General features: G+C 38.7%; 1 pseudogene; it reads left to right on the forward strand.

The window, feature by feature from the left end:
* The first annotated feature begins 210 nt into the window (after positions 1-210).
* LOC120120936 lies at positions 211-3,044 on the forward strand (annotated as a pseudogene).
* Positions 3,045-26,080: the final 23,036 nt, after the last annotated feature.

Raw genomic sequence — 26,080 nt, forward strand, 5'->3', positions numbered from 1 at the left:
TATATGACCACGAGTAAGGCGAGCATAAGTGTTGGCTAGAATTTGCCATGCTTCGCGGGAGGTGGCTGATTGTTGGATGAGTGGGACGAGAAAGGAGGAGATAGAACCGAAGAGTGCACCAAACAACAATTTGTCTTGTCGAATCCATGGGAGGAAAGTCGGGTTGGGAGCTTCAACATTGTTAGTGGTGATGGTGCGAGGAGGACATGGATGAGTGTTGTCGATGTATTTGTAGAGGTCATAGCCGATGAGAATGGCTTCAATCTGGAGTTTCCAGGCAAGATAATTTGTGGAGGTTAATTTGATGATGGATGGATGGGAGATGTTGAAGAGTTTGGGTAGGATTTTTTGGGTTGGCGATGGTAATAAGCTGAGGTTCAGTGGCCATGGTGATGTTGTTGGTAGGATTGGCGGAAGAGTGGTGAGCAAGGTTGAGGTCTGACTTCAACGTGATACCATATAGAAGAGTAAGAGTGAATGAATAATGGCATGATCTTTTCATTGATGTTAGGAGATATAAATAAGCTTACAGAGAATCAGTTTGTTACAACAGAAAGATTTCTATACTAAACTAATAACTAAATAATAATAAAAATATATCAATATTGTTTAGATATGAACTGAATATCCTATATTTTAGGAGAATGAGATAAGTGCAGTTTAAATATATTAATTTGATTCTCTATTACTAATTTCATCCATTCTCGAGCAGCTTACTACCCAAACTCCGATGAATATGGAACAGATGGTAGGGGAATGAAGGGAAAGCGTACCTTGTATTGTGTTTACGTGTGATACAAACATATAAATGCTCATTGGTTTTGTTTACTGAATTGCAGTGGGTGCATGTGGTTTTTGTTCTTTTGGGGCAACGATAAACGGTGGAGATGTATCAGCAGCATCTAATCTCTACCGTAATGGTGTTGGTTGTAGTGATTGCTACCAGGTATTAAAGAAAGATGTGCCTGCATATGTCATGAAACATAGCATAGATGCCCTTTCATATGCTTAAACAATACCTAACCTGCTCTTCTAAGAAGAGACTTACAATTAACATTGGCTATTCTTTCTCCTATATAATAGGTGAGGTGCACCAACAACCATTACTGCTCAGACAAAGGTGTGACTGTGGTTATAACCGATTCAGGCTCAGGCCCCAACACGGACTTTATCCTTAGTAGACAAGCCTTTGGTAGGATGGCTCAGACAAAAGATGCAGCTACATCTCTATTAGCTCTCGGAGTTGTTGACATCGAATATAGGCGGTAAGACATCTCTATATTGAGGAACACATATCAAATATTTTCTCAAGAACCTATAAACCATATAAACAAAATCATGAATCTCTCACCAATTTCCTACACTCTGTTTATCCAGTGTTTCATGTAGCTACCCCAACAAAAATATTACTATCAAGATCGATGAGAACAACAACTACCCTTATTATTTAGCATTTGTTCTATGGTATCAACAAAGGGATAAAGATATCACAGTTGTGCAGCTATGTGAGGTAATATGCTCTTTCTTATTAGGGATGGCAATGGATACTGGACCCAACCCAAATTCTTAGATCCAGATCCATTTTATAGGGTCTTGATCCTAAAATATTGGACCCGACGGATCCGGTCCGAAACTAATTCCTCTTATTAAAGTATGTATATGGGTCCGGATCTAACTAGGGATGGCAAAAAAACCCGAACCCGACGGGGAAAATCGAAAACCGAATTAAACGGGTCGGGTTCGGGGATGATAAACGGGGACGGGGAAACCCCATTTATTTTAAATGGGGACGGGGACGGGTTTGTAATCCCGCCCCGATTACCCGATTACCCGCCCCGATTACCCGCCCCGATACCGACCCGATAAATATTAAAATAATTATTTATATATATATAATATTAATAAATTTAATTTAAATAAAAAATATATTTAATTTAAATATAATATACCGGCCCGATTCCCAGCCCAATACCGACCCAATACCCGACCCAATACCTGGCCCAATACCCGTTTAAATAATCGTTTGTGCTAACGGGGATACACGTTTCCCCGCGGTTTTCCCCGATTACCCGACGGAGATCCCGTTTAAATCCCCGCGGTTTTTTAAACGGGGACGGGTACCGGTTTTTTAAACGGGGACGGGGACGGGGGGACCAATACCCGGCCCGAACCCGGCCCGTTGCCATCCCTAGATCTAACACTAAAATACCAAGTCTGGAGCCCTTTAACCGTTTATAAAAAAGTTCACCTTTGATTTTAATATATATTATATATATATATATATATATATATAACATAATAATTTTAAAAAATATATATAGATATTTTATAGAGGGATACGCCTGAGTTCTTATATGGTTGAGTTCTTATAAGTTTTAAACTAGGCTTGCGACGATAGAATGTTTTATGATCTACATTTGAAGACATTTGTGTAATTGTATGGAGTTTTTTTTAGACTTTAGTTTATCATTTTTTATTTTGTTACTAGTTGTATTGAAAATAATCTTTCCTCCATCGGAGATGTGATGTGAAATTAATCAATGACAGTTTTATTACGTTAAAAAATAAATCACGTTAAAAAATAAATCAAATGGTCGTTTTTTAACAGACCCGTTTTAGACCCGAATCCATAAGATCCGTTAGATCTGGATCTGGGTCTTGATTTTCTAGACCCGCAGATCCGGGTCGAGTCTGAATCCAATATGTGAAAATGGATCTGGATCTGGGTTTAGCTGAATCCGATTCAAATCTGGCCCGTTGCCATCCCTATTTATGATCATAACTTTCTGTTTGATCGAGCGAATAGAATACTTACAAAATGGGGTACTTCTAATGCCTGCAGACTCAGAACTTTGTGTGCAAGCTCTTGGATAGGAGTTATGGAGCAGTATGGACAACCACTTCGCCGCCAAGCGGTCCATTGTCTTTAAGGATGTTATTGAGCGGAGAGGACGGAGACGAGTCATGGGTTGTTCCTGTTAATAACATACCAGAAAAATGGAAAGCTGGAGAGACATGACACAGGAGTTCAAATTGATGTCTAGATATGTGCACCAGATTCATTTCTTCATTTTAGCAATACAACTAAAAGAATAAGTTTCTTCAAATATGTTCTTTCATTATGTTTATTTGAATAGTATATATCTTATTATTTTGTGTCACTGAAGGGATGACAAATTTAAGTTAATCTTTGACTAACGAAAAATTATGTTTCTTAGGATTTGAATTTTTCACTGTCCAAATAGTCAAGAGATAGACCTTGTTCTTCTATTTCGAAACATGTTTTTTTTTCATGTTTTGCTGTTATTCTTCCATCTCGGCTTTTCCCGATTTTATCCACAGTATTTTATTAGTTGACTACACCAAACAAATTTCATAATCTCCATGGCAGTTTAACATACCTTGTTTGTGCTGCAGCAAGCAAAATCCTACATCCCTTTTAACAAAGATGGCTTGGTAATTGTCGGCATAATGCTTCCTATTATTAGTTTCCAATAGCTAAGGTATGAATAAACATAGTTAATATCAATACTGATACCACGATGATGATTTTCAGAAGTACAAAAACAAATCATCTCACAATAAATTGTCAAAAATCCTTGGCTGAAAAGCAGTCATCGTAGAATATTGAGAATCCGGCCGAAGCATAAACACAAACCTAAAGTATGAACTTCAATATTCAGAAAAAGAGCACAAGGGAGAAAATGAAGGTTTAAAGTGAAGTGAAGTCTTTTACAGTTACATATAATAGGAAAGTAAGATGACAATTATCTCCACTTTTAAGAGGGTGGATAAAGATGGAGAAGTTCACCAACTAGATTCTACAATGGCACAATCGATAGATTTGCGACTGCTTTTTGAATGGGATCATGATGTTATTTGGTCGACATATCTTTTGGAGATCTGACATTTTGTCTCTTAGTTTTCCAACGGTTCTTGAATCGCATCAATTTGATAACAAAAAATCAAGATATGGTTATTTTAGTGAAGACACCGCGTGCAGAAATCCCTATACGAAATTATACGAGATTTTGTAATTAATTACGAATTTTCTTATTTTCATATTAGGGCCCAGATTTATGTTACCCACACCATATGGATTAGGATAGTATTTTATTATTATTTTTATTTTTATTTTATTTATCATTCATATTCCCACAAGGAATCATCAAACACTATATAAGAAGACCCTTCACCTCATTGTAGATAATCAACTTTTCTTCTATTTTATACAATATAACTATAGATCAATTTTGTAAGAGTTGATTGTCTTGTGCCTTCAAAGCATCTTCTTCTTTAAGTTCTTCCGAGTTTTTGAGAGAGAAATCATCACACAGATTTACGTTTTTATTGTGATTAGGAGAGCTGATTAGAACCGTATTATTGAGTTTACCTTTTAGTTGAACCCGAATTGATTATATCAAATTTGATGCTTGTCGAATGTTATCTTTTAAGAATAATTGTATGAATCATTTGGTTGGCCTCGGATTCTGGTTTTAGTCACTTGAGGACCGCAGGCATTCAACAAAAGTCAACTGGTAAAAAGTGTTTTTGATGCCAATGAAATGAAACTTTCAATAAGGTGCTATGCAAAGCAGAATGCGAAAAGGATTTGTTGGTTACCTTGGTAAATTGAATTACTGAACCATCTGCACTCCACTTCACCCAACCATTGATTAAGCGAGTAGAGACAAGTTAGATAACGTAACTGCTCTTCTGCTCCGGGCCCAGTTCTCGGTGGCCTTCTACTATACCCATCGATCCACGACCATAAAGATAGATAACCCAGCTCTCACAAATCACAACCCATCTTTCTTTCATGTGTGTCGGTGAATATGGTGGTCACTTTTTACTAGGGTGGATATTTGAGTCGGATTTTTTCTTTTGAGTTCCTCAATTTAACGAGTCTTATTCTATTGTTCAAGTTTTATTTAAATTTTTTTTCGAGTAGAGTTGAGTTTATGGAATTCAAGTCGAGTCGAGTTGAATTGTTTGAGTTGCTATTCAAATTTAATTATAACTATATATAATAGTATGATATAGATTGATTTTAACTTATTGACTTTCTATAACCATATATATTATATATTGTTTACATTATAATGTTATTTAATAAATTAAATACAATTTAAAATTAAAAAAAATATTTATTATATTATTTTTAAAAGAATGTATTGAAGATAAAATATTAATGGGAATATAAAGGGGTCAAAAATTAGTGAAGAAGAAACTTGTAAAAGGCTATAGTTAAAAGATCAAATTGAATAAAATACATAGTTAAGAGATTAAATTATAAAAAGAATAAATTTATTATTAAAAATATGAATTGAAGTTATATAGACATTTTATTGTGGTAAAAGAACATGCGGTTTAAATCTGATTAAAAATATAATTGAAATAAAGGAGGAGCTGAAGAAATGAAAAAATCATATAGAAATTAGAGACTAAATCGAAAAACAAAAAAATATTATCAAAAGTGGAATGAATGATAAATTTCTTCTAAAATGATTTAGGAGCATGTGGTTTAAATTTGATAAAAATAATTAGAATGGAAGAATTGAAGGAAATTGACCAAGGGTGGAACTAAGATGAAATTATGGAAGGACCAAGTGCTTATCTTTGAAACTAACAAGGATTTGAAAGGTAATTGAATCACAAAAATAGAGGATTTGATGTTGGCCAAATAGCTAATGGTAGGCCATTCCATGTCCTGCAGCAAAAAATATAAAAAGAGGTCTGTTTCATCGATGTATGATCCATGACATGATTTTACTGTGGATCACGCTCTGATTTCGACCATCGATCCCTCTGCTCAAACGCACGTTGCACCCCCTAGGTTTCACAGCAAATGAATGATGATGAGCAACAGAACTTTTTACAATAAATTTTAAGGGTAAATTACAAAAAATATCATTAATATTTGAGTAAATTTTTATTTTTCTATTAAAGTTTCAAAAGTAACAAATTAGTCACTAACATTATTGATTTGTTACAAATGGGTCCCTCACCATTAACAGCCATTACAGTGGTAATGCTGACTTAGCACGTTTGACGATGTTTGACTCTTCTTATTTTTTCTTCTTCTTCATCCTCCCTTATGATCACTACTAACTATTGCATTCTCTGTCAATCTGTCATCCATGCCTCAATTACAATTTCGTAAACCTTTTGACATAACCCTATCTTTTAATATCATGGTTAAAAGGTCTTTTATTTGTAAACAGATTGGATACTTGGTTTTTGTAAATAAAAGTCTCGAAGAAAACACTTCACTCCCCAAGCTCCCGCTCTTCCACGGCCCCAATTTCATCGGCCCCAACGATGTTTCAGTTCCCGATAAGAGACAGCCGCAAGCACATTGCTTTAACCTCCTCCCCTGAGGACCCATCGATATACTCGTCGTAAAGTTCCATTCTTTTCACTAATTTATTCCTCTCTCTCTTTAGTTGATCAATTCGTGTATTTTTCTAGGAGGAGACGAACCCAATGATTGTTTGGTCCGAAGAGCTGAGAAAGAAGCTTGCTTCCCGCGAAAATGCAGCTATTAACAATGGTGATACCATAGAGCTTATTCATGGTCATCACTTGTTCAAATACGTATCATCGTCGTCATCGAGTGGAAGGAAGAGAAGTTATAGTGAAACTAATAGCGATGGAGAAAATCCGAAACTTGCTGCAAAGATAATGCAAAATCAAGGTTCCAAAAATGAAGCAAACTCTGTTAATAATTTGTAGGGTTTTTCCCCTTATTGTGTCTTTAAAAGCTTTATTTTTGAAGGGTTTGCTCTAATTTTGATAGGAAGAGGAGAAAGATATTAGTAACAAAGAGCATAACAGTGTTGAGGCTATTCATGGTTTTCGGGTTTCGAATGGTAAGTTACTGCATACATTCCATCTCTAGGCAAGACCTTCCCGTTTCCAAGCTTGACCTCGGAGGGAAAATTCCTAGCAATCGTTCCAACACCGTCTTTGGTATGAGAAGAAGAAAAAGAAGCGTCAAACATGGTCAAATGATAGATGTACTAATTCAGTTAGTTTAACGTGCTTATGTCACTAAAGTAATGATTGTTAATGAGGAGTTATCGATTCGTAATAAATTGATAATTTAAGTCATCAATTTGTTACTTATGAAATTTTAATGGAAAAAAATAAAACTTACTTAAAGAATAGTGACCGATTTTATAGTTTATCCTAAATTTTATATGTATATAGGAAAGAGACTTAGCTACCAATTAGAACAAGACACAAGTGGAAAGGAAAGAGAAAAGTTTTAAGAGTTGAGACAAGCTTTTGACACAAGTCAAAACACAAATTATGTAAACAGCTGAATTTCCACTTGACATTTGGAACAAATGTGTGGTGTTGATTAAAACCCAAACATTATGTCGTCGTTCCTCTAAATCAGTGGGCTTTTGCCTACTATACCTTCAACAGATGACCCACAGCAGCAGAAAGTTTCACCTATCTCATGCTGAACAATGGATTAGGCAATAATATATATGTGATGTTTCCCACTCAGACTGTCGCTCCTGCGCGTGTTTTCTTTACTCGGCTGACCTTTCATATCTTGGAAACGACAACGCAATTTACGAGATGATGTGTGAGTAAATAAACTTAAAATAGATTTATGAAGAAGAAACAGTAGATTTGATTACTTTATACGTGCCAACATGGACTAGAAAACATATGTCAATAATTCCCACGAGAAACGTAAGTGAACTTAGAACCCTAGAATGATATATATTAGATTCCATGCACCAAATAGAAATTCCAATAAGAAAACACGAAATGAAGCATGTCATGTGGTACAGATGAGAGCCTGAAGCTGTTGAGCATGGGGACAACCGGACAAGACTTATTTTGGAGGACAAAAGTTCGGATTTTTGGATGTTGCTTTGTTTCCATTTTATAGATGATTTTATTTGTACCGACAGGGTGGAAACTTCATCCATTAACAGACGTTTAAATATTTCGAAGACGTAAGTATTTATATTTGAAGTTTTTAAAGAGAATAATATTGATTTTCATTAATCAATCGGACGAGTCCTTTATATTTAAACATTTTTAAAAATGTAAAAAAGCAAGACATATTATTAATTAAAATTAAGAAAAACTTTAAAAATATTTTTTAGACGAGATTAAAACAAAGGATTTAAGTTAAAAAATCCTCTTTTAAAATCATTATAATTTTTTTTAAAAATTGTTGTTAATTTTATTCAAATAAAAAAATATTTCTAAATTCTGAAAACTTTTATACAAATAAATTTCCTCTGTAAAATATCTCATCTAAACACACTCTAAAGTGACTTTGATAACTCATATTTTCACGCTTTTTATAAAATTAATTTTTTATTATAAAGAAAAAAAAGATTAAACAACACATCACTCAATCTTCACGTAAACCTATATATTATTTTATTAAGAAGATAACCTCAGTGACCAAAAATGCCTTATAATATACGATTTTAATCAAATTTTTTTGAATTTACCAAAATGACCAACTAAATCGCAATGCGATCGATAAATTCGCAACGCGATCTCCGGTATCGCAAATCAGTTTTCAGATTCGCAACACGAACTTCGACTATTCCAAATTCGTTGCGATAGTCCAAGTTCGCGTTGCGATTTATTCCAAATTCGTTGTGATAGTCGAAGTTCGTGTTGCGATTTATTCCAAATTCGTTGCGATAGTCGAAGTTTGCGTTGCGATTTATTCCAAATTCGTTTCTTAAGAATTTTCTCTAAAAAGATAGTATTCGCGCAGACGTGTCGAAGACACGTATTACCACGACCACGAGACGAGACGGGACGGCGGCGGTGGCGCGCGAGAGTCCCCCTTGTTCTCTATCACTCAACAAGGAAGTGGGAAAGCCAAGCCTTAAATATCATTCCTAATAGTGTTTCCAATACTATATGGGATTGAGCATTACCAACACTGTTCCCAACTATGTGGATTGAGCCTTAAATAGTGATATATTTTTGAATGTTTTGCTAAAATTACAATAATCGCGATTGATTGTAGATGACTTTTAATTATGACATATTTAATCGTATAATACTAATGCAATTGGTTGCTGATTCAGTTGTTTTAAGGTGCATGATTGTTAATTGTTTCCTGAATAATCACATTGTATTGGAAACAAGTGTTGGTAATGCTCAATCCCACATAGTATTGGAAACACTATTGGGAATGGTATTTAAGGCTTGGTTTTCCCACTTCCTTGTTGAGTGATAGAGAACAAGGGGGACTCTCGCGCACTGCCGCCGTCGTCTGTCTCGTCTCGGGTCGTGGTAGTGGTCGTGGTCGTGGTCGTGGTAGTGGTAGTACGTGTCTTCGACACGTCCGCGCGAATACTATCTTTTTAGAGAAAATTCTTAAGAAACAAATGCAATACCGTCGTTGCGATTTTGGACTATCGCAACGAACTTGGAATAAATCGCAACACGAACTTCGACTACCGCAATGTGAACTTTCGCGTTGCGAATCTCGAAACTGATTTGCGATATCGGAGATCGCGTTGCGAATTATCGATCGCATTGCGATTTAGTTGGTCATTTTGGCAAATTCAAAAAAAATTGGTTAAAATCGTATATTATAAGGCATTTTTGGTCACTGAAGTTATTTTCTCTATTTTATTTAGAAGAAAATAAAATCAATTGTTTTTACACCTTAAGAACATACATATAATCAATTAATTAATTTAGTTCTTTAAAATAATGAGTTATTTTAACATTTCACTTTTAATATTTTTTACGTTCTGGTTACAGTACACATGTATACGATGATATTATTATTTTTATATAAAAAAGTTTAGTTCAATAGTGACTCTCCAGTTCAAGATTAGGACATATCTAAGAATCAATTAGGATTTATATAGGACTTTATAAATTATCCACTAGGAATGACGGTGGTGGAACTCAAATTTAATCTTATAAGTTTAAATTCATAAATCTCAATCAAATGTGTCAACACTCGTTAGCGTATATGACGATATTATAATTTTATACTATCAGATTTCAATAATTAATTCCAATCTTCATTCAATGTCTAAAATTTTCATATAAATGTCTAAAATTTTCATATAAATAAAATTATTCTTACGAATATTAATTAGGCTTAATTCTCGTGAGAAAGAGGAGGGTCACAAAGCGCACGTGACTTGTACCTTTTTATCATAAACAAGCTCTGCCTTTGACATTGACGCTTCATACCGTCCCACAATTACTATTCTTAGATAAGGCTAGACTTGGGCTTATCTTCGATGAACTTGACTTACCTTCGTCGTCCATGAACTCGACAGGTGGTGCTCTTCCATTGGTTTCTAATTACTGGCCATGTAGTCTCACTGCCCGCTAAATTGCTAATTAGATATATGTTTGAAAAACATATAGACAGGGCAGAGGAAAGTTTCAGTTTAAACAATTTCTTTAGTATTTTTTTTATCTTTGTCGAAACGATTTTTAAACGGCGGGGTGATTTTGGAAACCGCGTCATTTTTAATTATTATCTTTTCAATTGGATTTTTGATTAAAAACAGTGTGATTTTAGAAAACCTCTCGTTTCGAAAAATTAGAAATTCCTTTACGATAAAAATATAAGGTTCGATGAGTCGCCACCAATCTTTGATTAGGGTGTGATTGGGCACCCAAAAACATTTTGTCATTTTAAATTAATTTTAATTAAAACGACAAGTAGAGGTCTGCGTTATCAAAATCTGAGTTCGGGAGTCGATTATGTGTGGGGAAGGATTAGCACCCCCACAACGCCCTAAATCGGTACCTAGTCGATTAATTAATTTCTTTGCAACGAATTTCACAAGTTCAAATTTGATTTGATTAATGATCCCTTTAAACGACAAACATGCAAATTTGCAACATTCAAAGCAACAAAATAGATTTAATTTAAAATTACCAAGTCATTAGAAAGATAAAGAATATTGATTATTTAAAAATATCGAGACCAGATATTTAGTTCAGTTCTAACGACCTTTTCTCGAAAGTTTAAATAGTCGAATATTTCCTTTTCTTTCGCTCCCAAATTTTACAATGACATATCCAAATTTAATTAGGCGTTACTGACGGGATACCATTTTAATTTAAAATCGTCAAACAACTTTCCTGTAAGTAAGGAAAGCCATTCTGATAATTTTAGATTAAAAGGCATTACCCTTAATTCCGATTATGCAATAATGTCAAGTTATGCATATGATGATCATGCAAAAATTATACAAAGTGATGTTAATGCAAAAATAATTAAATATACGATTAAAGTGAACGAATTCAAACATGTCATAAAAATAAATTACACCTACGTGCGTATGAACAACATGCTTGAAATAATATATACATGCATATATTTTAAAATAAATCTAAATTAACCTAACAATCATGCATAAAATATTAAAAGGACTAAAACATAAAAATAATAACAACAACCTTTTTCATAACATTTTCATTTCTGGGTACTGCAAACATAATATAACCAAAATATTGCATAGGATCAAATTGAAAGCTTCTCAAATTACATATCCAATGCAAAAAACGGAAAGAAAATGGCCATAACATGATACGGGACCAAAATAAAATACTCTGGAAACCAGGAGGTAAGATTAAAATTCCCATAAGCTCGGTTTAAGGACCAAAATGTAATGAAACAAAGAGGAAGGACCTATTCTGTTGTTAGCCCAACGTCCTAAAACCCGGTTCTCCTTCCCTAGCCTTAAACGTTACCGTTTCATGCCTCCGTGAAACTACGCCGTTTTGGCGTTAAAACAATGGGATATTAGGGTAAACTCCTGAACCATTCTAACCCTTAGCCTAAACACCCCCTCAGCCGTTCTCTGCCTCTCCCATATCTCTCTCTGCTCTCCCGTCTCTCAACCCTAAACGAGACAGAAGGCCACCGCGGCCTCCGCCGTTCAACGACTCCGATGGGGAGCCACACAAGCCCCGACGATAACTCGAAGCAGACCTCTACCTAACCAAACCTTAACCCGAGACATAGCTCTCAAACCCGCTGCTAACCAATGAACCCGAGCCTTATTCCCACCCTAACAAAACCTTCGCAACCGCGTTCAACGGCCCCGATGGGGAGCCACACAAGCCCCGCCTAGACGGTCCTACCCAGAACCCAAAAAACCCCTGAACCCGAGACCCAAAACGTCATGCACGGCTGGGAAACAACAGAAGGTGAAGGGTTTTACCTTCTTACAGCGGGTTCTGGACTCTTAACAAAGGCAGTGAGTACTTAAAGGTGAGTTTCTTCGCTCTCGTCCCTTTTGGTTACTGATGGATTGAAAGTGGATCTCAGGCTTTTTTGAAATGATTTCTCTTCCTGTTGATTTCTGGTTGATTTCCGTTTTCTTTCTATTTGCTGTTCCTCTCCCTCCTTTTTCTTCTCTGTTTTTTGGTGATAACTGATATCCCCCCCTTTTGGTTCTCCCTCTGGTCGCTCTTTATTTCTCTCTGTGTTGTTGGTTTTCTCTCCTCGATTTCTCCGTGCCTCTCGTTCTGTTTCTTGTTTCGTGTTTGCAGGGCATTGGCGAGAGCAGATCACGGGCGGTAGCTGTGGGAGCCGAGCTATTGTCCGGTTGGCGTGCGTGGTCTGGCAGCAGGGTTGGCTTCACGTGAGACTACAGCTGGCTCGGGATGCTTGGGACGTTGTGAGCTGTTGGATCCTGATGCCAGATCCAACGGTGGTAGCTTGACGGCTGGAACCCTGACAAGAAACCCTAATAGTCTTTGATCTGGACCATTGGATGAAAGCAGATCCAACGGTCCAGGACAAGCGGCGGTTGGATCATAAGCTGGAAACCCTAACGGTTTTTAGGGTTCTTCAAACAGGCTTGAACATCCAAGCCTGGTTATTTTGATTTTTGGGCCACTTAGGTCCAGCTGGTTGTAATTTGGCATAGGCCCTGTAACAAAACATTTAATTAGTATACTCATATGTATTTTAATTGCTTAACATTCATTATAATTGCTTAGTTGCTTATATCATATATAAATATAACCAAACATTAATCATATAAACGATAATAAAACCCAATTCAACTTCGGAAAAGATCCCGACAAATCGAGCATCTACAGCTGCCCTCTTTGCTTATTGTCGTGCAACGAGAATATAGCAAAGATCACTAGATGATCAAATTTGTCCGATTATGAGAAATTCAAAAGATTAATCGGCTCCACACAACGTCCATAAACTGGTTTTACCCCCTCTTGCTTCAGGGAGTAAACTCAAATATCTTCGTCAATCGTGTCTACTCCCTATTTTCAGAGAGTATAAGCTCGAACGATTCTCGATAATCGTGCCTGCTCCCTATTTCTTCAGAGAGTATGAGACTCGAACAATCTTCACAATCGTGTCTGTTCCCTATTTGTCAGAGAGTATGAGACTCGAACAATCTTCAACAATCGTGTCTGCTCCCTATTTCTTCAGAGTATGAGACTCGAACAATCTTCAACAATCGTGTCTGCTCCCTATTTCTTCAGAGAGTATGAGACTCGAACAATCTTCAACAATTGTGTATGCTCCCTATTTCTTCAGAGAGTATGAGACTCGAACAATCTTTAACAATTATGTCTGCTCCCTATTTCTTAAGAGAGTATGAGACTCGAACAATCTTCAACAATCGTTGGGAAACCTGTAAATATTTAAGTCATCATGCAATTTCATGATCCTATTCATGCCTAAAATGTATGCAAATGTGCAATTTAATGCATTTTCTTCTTCGAAGGAACATCATCTCTTTTGATTTCAATGGAACTCGATTTCGTTTCGGGTACAGAGCCTTTGACCAGTTCACCCCAGCTAACACTCTCAATACCATATCTTTTGGCTCGACAGGACTTTGACTTCTTTCTTTCTTGAAACCTGCCGGTACCCCCGACCAATCTTCTTGATAAATGACAACATCCTTGGGTCATCCATTAATGGCTAAGATTGTCTATGAATCCCAAAGTTTTAGCTTTTCGCAACCCTACAAGCTCATGGGTAAAACCATTACTAGCTTCAGAATACCTGCATTTCCAAAACCTTTTGCATAATAATACAAAATGATCTCATGTACCACAAGTTAAGCTATACGTTTTAACTTTTTCAAAATTAGATGCTTGTAAAAGGGAAATTAAGAAGGGAAAATATCTCTTTATTTATATAATGCGAAGAATTTTTAGACAACTACATGACAAACTTTTAATCGGAAAAGAACCAAAGGATAGGTGTCTTCAAATATCAATAGCACAATGCTTTTGAACTGGCCGTCAGAATGACTCGAGTGTAGCTTCTGTGAAAAGGATCTCCAAAATTGTGATGACACCTAAGAGTGCGAAGCTCTTTCTGAACCCCAAAATCTCCCATTAATCTTTGGTCTCAATCCCAACTGCCATTGTCGTTACCCATGTCAGGAGCTCTTCCTACTTCCAAAAACAATTCAGATTATCCACCATGCACGAACTCTGAATTTAAAACTCAAGTCGCCCTTTGCGGGTTTTCGACTCGAGACCTCCTTTGGTTTCAAGACGCCCTTTCGAGTTTTCATCTTGAACCCTTCTTTTTTTCCTTTTTTTTTTCATTTTTTTTTTTTTTTATTTTTTTATTTTTTCATTTCACTCATTTTTTCTTCTTCTTTTTTCTTCAAGCAAAATACTTCTTAACTGCGTCAGAATTCACTGGATGAGGTAATTCAGACCCATCCATCTCAGTTAAGACCAGAGCTCCCCCAGAGAAAGCTTTCTTGACAACATAGGGTCCTTCCCACTTGGGCATCCATTTCCCTCGGAAATCTTTTTGAATGGGCAATATCCTCCTGAGCACCAAACCTCCTTCGTGGATTTCTCGAGGGCGAACTTTCTTATCATGTGCTCGTATCCCGCTTCTGGTATATCTGACCGTGACAGATAGCCTTCAATCTCTTTTCTTTCAATCAGATTCAATTGGTCATATCTGGGCCTGTACCCATTCTGCCTCATTTAGCTTCACCTCTGATAAAACCCGGAGCGAGGGAATTTCCACTTCAATAGGGAGGACAACTTCCATCCCATAAACTAGAGAAAACGGAGTTGCCCCAGTAGACGTCCGTACAGAAGTCCGATAGGCAAACAGAGCAAATGGCAACTTCTCATGCCATCTTTATAAGTTTCAGTCATCTTCTCTATAAGCCTCTTAATGTTCTTATTAGCCCCTCCACTGCCCCATTCATCTTTGGGCGATAAACCGTGGAATTGTGATGCTTTATTTTGAATTGCTCACATACAGATTTCATCATCTTGTTGTTTAAGTTCAACGCATTGTCAGAGATAATTCTCTCTGGTAAGCCATATGCAGATGATTTCTTTCTTCAAGAACCTACATATCGTTGACTGGGTAACACTTGCATAGGAGCTGCTTCTACCCACTTGGTGAAGTAATCTATTGCTACCAGAATGAAGCGATGACCATTTGACGCTTTTGGAAAAATTTGCCCAATAACATCCATGCCCCACATAGAAAACGGCCACGGAGCTGTCATCACATGCAACAGATGAGGAGGGGTGTGTATTCTATCCCCATAAATCTAACACTTGTGACACTTTCGGGCATAATTGATGCAATCAGTTTCCATAGTTGACCAATAACCCAAATCTCATAATCTGTCTGGCCATTACATGCCCATTAGCATGGGTGCCACATATTCCTTCATGTACTTCTTCAAGAATCATTTTCGCTTCTTTAGTGTCCACACACCTTAATAAGACCTGATCCATGCTTTTCTTATATAAGATCTCACCATTAAGCACATACCCTGCTGCCATTCTTCTAATGGTCCTTTTGTCATTCTCAGTTGCCTGTTCGGGGTAACTTTGATATCTTATATACTGGAGGATATCATAGTACCAAGGTCCTTCATCATCTTCTTCTTCAATGTCAAAGCAGTGGGCTGGATATTCATAAGCCTTCATCTCAATAGGCATCATATTTGAATGCTCGTTCATCTTAAAGGTCGCTGCCAAAGTAGCCAAGGCATCCGCCATTTGATTTTCTTCTCTGGGGAGGTAATTGAAAGTCACTTCTTCAAATTCTTCAATAAGTCCCAGAACTAATTTACGATATTCCACAAGTTTGGGATCTTTGGTTTCCATTCACCTCTGAGTTGGTAAATTACCAAAGCTGAATCCCCATATACCTTCAGCATTTTTGCTTTGAGTTCAATAGCTGCTCTAAGACCCATAACACAAGCCTCATATTCAGCCATATTGTTTGTACAATCAAAATTGAGCCGACTAAAAGGATAATGCTCTTCACTTGGTGAGACCAAGATTGCCCCAATCCCATGCCCCAAGGCGTTTGAAGAACCATCGAAGTTCAATTTCCAATATTTGCTAGTGGATACAACTGCTTCTTCTACCGAAATAGCCATTAAATCTTCATCCGGGAAATCAAAGCTCAACGTCATATTCTTCTGAAGCCCTGCTTGCAATGAATTCCGCTATAGCACTTCCTTTAACTGCCTTCTGGCTTACATACTGGATATCAAATTCGGACAACAGGATTTGCCAACGGGCTAACCTTCCAGACAATGCAGGTACCCCCATTAGATACTTTAAAGGGTCCAGCTTAGACATGAGCCAGGTAGTATGATACAACATACTGTCTAAGTCTTCTGGTAGCCCACACTAAAGCGCAACACAATTTTTCAATTGGTGAGTATCTGGCCTCACACTCAGTGAACTTCTTACTGAGATAGTAGATAGCCCTCTCCCTCTTCTCAGTTTGATCATGTTGCCCCAACACACATCCCATTGAATAATAAAAACAAGTAAAGAATTAAAGGCTTTCCTGGGATAGGTGGCGCTAGGATCGGAGTATTCGAAAGATATCTCTTTACTGCCTCAAAAGCCTCTCGGCAATCTTCACTCCATTCTCCTGAATCATTCTTACGAAGAAGGCGGAATATGGGATCACATCTTTCGGTCAGCTGCGAGATAAACCGAGCGATGTAATTTAATCTCCCCAAAAATCCTCGAACCTCTTTCTGTGTTCTTGGGGCTGGCAAATCTTGAATGGCTTTACTTTATCGGGATCTATTTCGATTCCCTTTCGGCTCACTACGAATCCCAACAGTTTTCCCGATGTCACCCCAAAAGTACACTTATTTGGGTTAAGTTTTAGTTGGCACTTCTTTAATCTTTGAAAGAGCTTCCTCAAATTCTCGACATGTTCCTCCTCCGTCTTGGCTTTGACAATCATATCATCGACATAGACTTCAATTTCTTTATGCTCATGTCATGAAACAACGTCACCATGGCCCTCTGATAGGTTGCCCCTGCATTCCTTTAATCCAAACGGCATGACTTTATAGCAAACGTCCCCCACATAGTATAAACGTTGTTTTCTCCATATCTTCAGGGTACATTTTAATTTGATTATAGCCGGAGAAACCATCCAAATGAAATAAGGAATTTCCAGCAGTATTGTCCACTAACGTATCTCTATGTGGCAAAGGAAATTATCCTTTGGACTAGCTCTATTCAGATCTCTATAGTCGACACACATTCGTACTTTCCCATCCTTCTTTGGTACTGGGACAATATTTGCTACCCACTCAGGATATTTGGCCACTGTGAGAAAACCCATCATCAAATTGTTTCTTCACTTCTTCTTTAATCTTGAGCAGCATCTCGGGTCTCATTCTTCTCAGTTTCTGTTGTACGGGCTTGCAATCAGCTTTATTGGTAATTTATGGACAACCAATTCTGTATCCAGCCCTGGCATGTCCTCGTATGACCAAGCAAATACATCCTTGAACTCTTGAAGTGATTCTATCAGCTTGCCTCCCTTCAGTAGACAGGGTGGTACCAATCTTTATTTCCTTTCTATCCTCATCTGTACCCAGGTTCAAGATCTCTGTAAGCTCTTCGTGAGGCAGGATCTGCTCATCTTCCTGTTCCACCATCTTTAGTAATTCTGAGGGTGGTTCACATCCTTCATCATCATCGCAACCTTCGATTTCCCTTGACATATGGGCATCTCGAAATCAATCTCCGGGTCAGAGTCATTAGCATTCATATTATTGATATCTGAGTTCCTGAAAGGAACGAAAAAGAAGATATATATACATATACATATACATATGGGAGAATCCTTTCCCATATAAACAAATAGAAAGAAATAATATTGTTATATTCAAACAAAAATGCATGAGGAAATGTTTGCCATTTGGGAATTAACAAAACACATCTTTATTGAAAGCAAGTAAAGACACACAACTTAACCCTTTACATCAAATCACCTACTGTCCCAGGGTATGAACAATAGGGAAGTTCTAGTGTATTACTCTGCAAAAGATTTGTAACTAGGCAATTCCTCCGCAGTCCATTGTTCAACACAAAGCCCCAGTGGCGCAGGGTAGATGCCCATAGCTCATTTCTTTGAACTCCTCATCGTTATGACATTAATGCCCAAGTCCTCCAAGGCATTCTCAACTATCCCTTTACTGCTTTCCAAAGTCCCTTGAAACATATCCTCCTGATACGAAAATGCTGCTCAATGGCGGGAATGTCATGGGCTCCCAGCTGGGTCCTCACCAGTCAATCTTGCCTTTCTCAATTCCTGAATCTTCTTGATGCTTCTCATTTTTTTTTAAAGTTGGCTGATACCCTAAACCGAACCTGTCTCTTTTAGTTACAGGTAGATTGAGCCCACCAGTCCTTGCAACCGACGTCCAAACCCTTTGCCAGTTTTTGCTCCTCTTCCAAGAGTCAGCTTAAGCCCCATTTTGGTGCAGTTTGACAATCTAGGCTTCGGGATCTTCTTTCCTTCTGCCACAAACATGGCATTGACGTATTCCAACGATCTGAAAGAACATTCAACAGCTTGCTCTTCCACTTCAACGTATGGCAGTAGTAGAAACCGAAGCAATAATGTCTTCCTCAGCATGAATGCATATAAGCCTCCCATCCATTGCAAATTTTATCCTTTGGTGCAACGTTGACGGAACCGCCCGGCCTGATGAATCCAGGGCCTTCCCAATAAACAGTTGTATGTAGGCATGATGTCCATCACAAGAAACTCCACTTCGTATATCGCCGGGCCAATAGTCAAAGGATATCAATCTTGCCTAGAACTTCTCTCTTCGTTCCATCAAAAGCTCGAACCACACTTTGACAGCTTCTCATCAGGGTGCTGTCCACTGGCAATTTTTTCAGGGTCACCAAGGGCATCACATTTAACGCCGAACCGTTATCTATCAGTACTCTGGATAGAACATGCCTTTGCACCTAACTGTGATGTGTAGGGCCTTATGATTGCCAATCATCCCAGAAGGGATCTCGTCCTCAGAAAAAGATAAAAAATTATCGGCCTGGATGTTGGCAACTAGTCGGTCCAGCTTTTCTGTGGGTATCTCCTTCGGGACAAATTTTGGTTTAAAACTTTTAACAGGGCGTTGCGATGAGCTCTGAACTCAAAAGAAGTGATAGGACAGAAATACGGGCAGGCAGCTTGTGCAATTGCTCAATAATACTGTATTCACTATGTTTCAGAAATTTTAAAAATTCCATCGCTTCATTCTCGGGCTCATTGACGATGGGTTCATCTTCTCTTATCTGCACATCGATACTTTTTCCTTTCTCGACAGCAATCTTTTTCTCAGGTTCTTTGTGATAACATCTACCACTCCTGGTCATGTGTCCCACTTCATCTACCTCTTCCTGTTGCTTTGTCACCTCTCCTATTTGACAAGTATATCTCCAGGGTACTTGTTTATTGTCCTTTGTACAGGAACGGAGAGGGAGTGTAATAATCACCTTTGGAGCTACCTTCTCAGCCACTCGATTCTTGGGAGTAATGACGAGGGGACAACTAGCACTATAGACCTCTTTGGATGATCCCTCAGAGGCGTAAACTTCCGCTTCTTCTTTCTCAGCCCCTTCTTTGAAGAACTCGATTTCCTTACTATCCATCATCTCTTGTACCAGCCCTAAGAAATCAGAACACTGTTGTATACTGTGTTTTGTGCAGTTATGATAGTGGCACATCTCTTTATTGAAATGTTCACGTGGCAGTTAGTCTTTAATAGTCCTACCTTGACCATTTGGCACCACACCCAAGACATGGGTGACATCACCTCCCTAACATTTTTTACAGTCGTTTTTCTTTCTTTCTCTTCAGCGACTGCATTAATCCCGGCTCCTGCATGGTTTGGCAATGGATTCTGGGCTATGTTTGGCTGTTCACTGTCACCAAAATTGATGACGTTTCTCTTCTTCAGAGCTTGGACGACCTTTTTGAAAGCGGGACAATTTTCAATAGAATCCGGAAACCCCTGCATGGTATTCGCACTTAGCACTAGCATCATACCACTTGGGATACGGGGGTTGTATAGGGTCCACATGGTAAGGTGAGACTACATGTCGATCATATACTCGTGGAATAACTCCTTATAAGTCATGGGAATCGGATCAACTTGAGGCCTCTCTCTCCTTGGATCTCTTGCCCCTTGCCTATTGTCAATTTGGGGTGATGCTACCGTTCCCTGTGGTCGGACACTGTGATATTATGGGAATCATACTACTGCCTTATTTTGTTGACTTCGTTTTCCTTCTTCCTCATCGGTTGTTTCTTGCTGGAATCTCCTCCCTCAAGCTTCCCGCTTTTGATCGCCATTTCAATCATTTCTCCCGCCGTAACTATATCAGCAAAACTTTGAGAAGGATTACCAACAAAATGTGAGAAAAATGGAGCCTTCAAGGTATTAACAAAGTAGGTTTGTTTCCTACCTCTACAACGGTGGGTGGACTTGTACTGCTACCTCTCTCCACCTCTGAGCATATTGTCTGAAACTTTCACTATGCTTTTCTCCATTGCTTGCAGCACCATTCTGTTAGGTCTGACGTCCTTCACATGTTATACTGGTCAAGAAAAGATTTGGCCAGGTCTTTCCACGTCCTGACATCAACTCTCCTTAGTTGATTATACCATCGCAATGCTGAGCCTACTAAGCTTTCCTGGAAACAGTGGATCAACAGCTGGTCGTCCTCTACGTAACCAGTCATTTTCCTGCAGAACATTGTGATATGGGCAGAAGGGCATTGGGTACCGTCGTATTTCTCGAAGTCAGGAGTTTTGAACTTGGGAGGTAGGACCAGATCAGGAACTAAACTCAGTTCCTTAGCGTCGAGACCATACAAGCTGGTATCTTCTTTCATAGCTTGTACTTCATTTGCTAGCTGCTTATATTGCTCCTGCAACACTTGTTTTCGCTCTTCTTGCTTCTTCATCAAGGTCCGGGACCTGGTGATATGGGCTTTCTTCGGGATGCGAACAGATCCAGGTTGCGGATTCACTGCAATGCCGTCAGGATTTATGTGTACTTTGGTATGGACAGATGTTCCTTGGATATTCGGAGACTGTACCGGGGTAAACCCTGGGGGGTAAAGTGTTCTTCACTTGTTTGCTCATGGGCCTTCCGTGCTCTGGATTTCTCCCTCCCAGCATATTTGCCAACTTAGACAACATATCCTCTTGAGCCTTAAGCATCTCTCTTGCATTTTCCTCAGATCATCTTGCAACTGCAATTGAGTTCTTTCTATTTGAGCAATCTTATCATCCATGGCCTTCCTTGTGTTAGTGATGCTTGAAATTTCCCAGTATTCTGTAATGTATCCCTTGTTGTTAATTTTAATGCTTTGAGGATGAATGCAAATTATGTAAAGTGCGATAAAAATGCAATACAAAACTTAACGTGCAAATAAAAATGCAAATGCATGCAGAAAGGCATTGATTCATAAGCCGCGATCAGTCTTAGAACAACTTTCATTTAGGACCAAAAGCATCATTTTTACAAGAAAAGTCCACTACAGAAATGGCCTAGCTCTCATGTTCAGCTCTACTATTTGATTGACAAGCCAATCGACCTCTTTCCTACGCCTGATGCTGGATTGGCATAGCTCTGGATGACTTTGCTTGGAGGTCCATCTCTCCCAACTCTCGCAACGCCACTTAACTGATTCATGTCTCGGATCACGTGATTCACGTTTGCCTTCCAGTCTCTAAAGTGATCGTTTGAGTTTTGCCATTGCAGTCTGGTGCCTTGGACGGTGCGCTCGAGACCAGCGATTTGTGTCTGGCAGCTTTGTAAGGCAGCCTCTAAATCATGAATCTTCTTTTGCAAAGCAGCGTTCTCCTCGAGGCTAACCCTTTGATCCACTTGGCAACGCTGACTGTTTTCTGCAGATAAGGAACTTTCAAGCTGCATAACGTAGGCACTGTACTCTTCATTCTTTGCCTTGGCTCGAGCTAACTCTTCCTCATGCCTTGATTCCATTTCGTGCATCTCTTGATTGAGTACCTCTATCCGTTCGTTCTTTGCTCCGCACCTCTGTATCCAGAGGAATACTTCATCCTGTTTGCCTTGGAGCACATTCTCCCGATGTTGCCTTTCTAATTTTAGCTCTTCTTTGCTTTGCCTCTTCTCAGTTTCGAGATCGTCGATTCTTTGCTTTCTAACCTCAAGTTCAAGTTGCATGTTATTTGCCTTCATTCTGAGTTCTTCAATATTAGCATGCAATTCTTCTTCTCGCTTCTTGCTCAAGGTGTACCTTTGTCTTAACTCTTTAGCCTCTGTCCTTTCGCTCTTCAGTGCCTAACCCAGGACCTTCTCTCGGACTCAAGTTCTTGATTTCTTTTCTTCTTCTCTGTCTCTACTTCTCTGACTCGGTGCTCTCTCTTGGCTCTGACGTCTCCAACTCGACGATCCCTCTCGCCCGGAGCTCTAACCGCCACTGCTCTGAAGTTCTCCCGAGGCCAGCAATTGCCCGTGCTCGACTCATCTTTTGGTAATCACTCTGTAAACTAGTGAGATTGGCCTCCACTTCATCCTTTCTCTTGCGCATAAGCTCAAACTGTGTATTATAAAATCCCCTATCGATGTCCAACATGAAATTCTTTTGTCTAAGGGCCTCACACTCTGCTTCCTTCCTGGCGATTTCCGCTTCGAATTCACTCTTCAGTATCTCTAACTTAGACGGTACGTATTTAAACTGTACTTCCAAAGGAATTGTTTGGTCACGATCCGCCAACAGAATGATATCATTCTTTCGCACCGCCCTCCATGCCACGTAATCTGGTGTCAGCATGACCTCAGCTGCTATGAAATCAGTCCTAAAGGTTGACTTCCACGCCTCTGACATTGCACGAGCAGTCTTCTTGTAATGATCTCCACAGTACACAAATTCAGATGCCTTCAGACCGGATGTAGCTGGGACGAATTGGCGTGCCCCAAATTGCCTTAGTACCATCAGTGGCGCATAACCTACTCCACCCCATAACCCTAATAGGGTTACCCAATCGAATCCCCGATTTGTACAACACATCCACAAAAGCTAACCAGGGGACACGCCACACTATATCATGCTCCTGTAAATTTCTGAAGAGTGAAACCCAATCTTTCCTGGTGAGATGCTCTGGCCACTCTTTAGTGAGGAAATCTTTTAAGGGTGAATAGGCCGTAGAAAATCGTCGACTATACTCTCGGTCAATTTTCCAGAAGTGACTGCGTATCCAAACAGTAAGCAGCTGGACACACCCGGTGAAGCGGCTACTCTCAGCTCTTCTGCAACTGCTAAGTGCTCTGAATGTTTCAGCCAAAACCGCAGGAACAGGGTTTACCTTCCTTTCCAAAACGCTCGAATAAATCGACCACTGCGGCTTCCACGTGATAAAGAACTTTCGGGAAAATCATCAAACCATAAATTCCCAAGGCGAACATCTCCATGCTCTTCTCGATATCGCTATGCTGACGATAAGCCCTTGAGGCATGACCAAGGGAAGCAATCGGACTCTCCCTTCTTTGGATTCGATCAGCAACCCACTTCTCTCCCATCCCAGTAATCCTTGCGAGCTTGCCCTTAAAGGATTGTGTCCTTGAGGCTTTTGAGTAGATACGGTCCAAGTGTATCGTCTCGAAATGAAACAAGGAGGTGTATTCTTCTAACGTGGGAGTCATGTCTTCCTTGTTGAAAGTGAAGCAGCTATATGCGGGATTCCAAACTGGACGAGAGCTTTGATTAGGGGTTCGTTTACTTTCACGTACAACAGAAGGCGATGTCCCATACTTTTGCCAGAAAGAGTATTTCACATCAGAATTCCAACTTTCCCAAATTTCGCATAACTCTTGCAAATCGTTTTGCTTTAGACTGACCGGAGCAACCTCTGGTAGTACTGATATGTAATCTTCAGTCAAACTGTCGCCTTTCTTCCTCTAAGTTTCCTCGGACCACGACCTCACTTCTGCGTTATCCACTTCCTTGTTATGAAAGCTCTTGTCCATTTTATGACCGCCTTCTACTTTTATGACCACCTTGTGAATCAACACCTTTTTTCATGAATGATGATGCAATGTAGCGGTAATAAATAAAACATAAAACACAGACAAACAAAAAAACTGCGTTAGTATATACAATGAATAGTCAAACAACATGAAGATAGAAAATATATACATCCTAAACCTATTTCCATGGTATCCACCCAACATGGCATCTACTGAATCATGCTTTAGTAGATCCTACCCAACATGATATTACCCACATGTTTTGTTACTCATAAAAAATCCTAACCGCATGGTATCTAATTCACATGCATGTTTGAAAAATAAACCTAACCACATGATCTCTAGTTCGCATACTTTTTGCCAAAAAAAAAATAAATTCGAGGGAAAAGTTAGAATGAGTTTCCCCTTTGTGTCTGCGGACAGAGATTCAACATAAGATGGGCAGAGTTTCAGTATTTCTAAAAGGGTCCTCGAATTGTCCTTGCTGGTGCCCCCTTGGGCTTGCCAGACCCTCGATCCTTGCCCATTATAGGCTTAAAACGGATCAAGTTCAATTTCGAGAGGATACATTTCCCTATGTCCATGCGAGGAAACTCAATGTTTCACTCGTAAACATAAGGCATGTACCCCAGAGGTTACTAGCTAAAGCCCATACGGAGAAAAGTAATTTTTCTCACGTAAGCGTAGCTTTTCACCCCTACCAACGGGACAGAGCACAGTTAGAATGCTCTAAATATTAAAGGTTTACAGCAACAGTGGGAAACTCATAATCCTTTGCCTCGATCCAAGAGAAACAATAGACTAAAGTGAAAGTCAGAAAACTGAAAACATGTAGATCACACATTAGTACAACTATTTATTTGTTAATTAAAACGCAAATTAAAATGCAAACAACATTTAAAACAAATCAGGGATCAAAAATCAATTAAAGTGAACTTACAACTTTCGTTTGCAAAGACAATTAATTAATCGACTATAGGCCTGACTCTCTAAAAGTCCCCAGCGGAGTCGCCAAGCTGTCGAAACGATTTTTTAAACGGCGGGGTGATTTTGGAAAACCGCGTCATTTTTAATTATTATCTTTTTCAATTGGATTTTTGATTAAAAACAGTGCGATTTTAGAAAACCTCTCGTTTCGAAAAAGAAATTCCTTTACGATAAATATAAGGTTCGAGGAGTCGCCACCAATCTTTGATTAGGGTGTGATTGGGCACCCAAAAACATTTTGTCATTTTAAATTAATTTTAATTAAAACGACAAGTAGAGGTCTGCGTTATCAAAATCTGAGTTTGGGAGTCGATTACGTGTGGGGAAGGATTAGCACCCCCCAACGCCCTAAATCGTACCTAGTCGATTAATTAATTTCTTTGCAACGAATTTCACAAGTTCAAATTTGTTTTGATTAATGATCCCTTTAAACGACAAACATGCAAATTTGCAACATTCAAAGCAACACAAATAGATTTAATTTAAAATTACCAAGTCATTAGAAATAAAGAATATTCGATTATTTAAAAATATCGAGACCAGATATTTAGTTCAGTTCTAACGACCTTTTCTCGAAAAGTTTAAATAGTCGAATATTTCCTTTTCTTTCGCTCCCAAATTTTACAATGACATTCCAAATTTAATTAGGCGTACTGACGGATACCATTTTAATTTAAAATCGTCAAAACAACTTTCCTGTAAGTTAAGGAAAGCCATTCTGATAATTTTAGATTTGGCATTACCCTTAATTCCGATTATGCAATAATGTCAAGTTATGCATA

This window comes from Hibiscus syriacus, unplaced genomic scaffold, assembly GCF_006381635.1.
Source record: "Hibiscus syriacus cultivar Baekdansim isolate YM2019G1 unplaced genomic scaffold, ASM638163v2 tig00110348_pilon, whole genome shotgun sequence".
Taxonomy (NCBI): Eukaryota; Viridiplantae; Streptophyta; class Magnoliopsida; order Malvales; family Malvaceae; genus Hibiscus; species Hibiscus syriacus.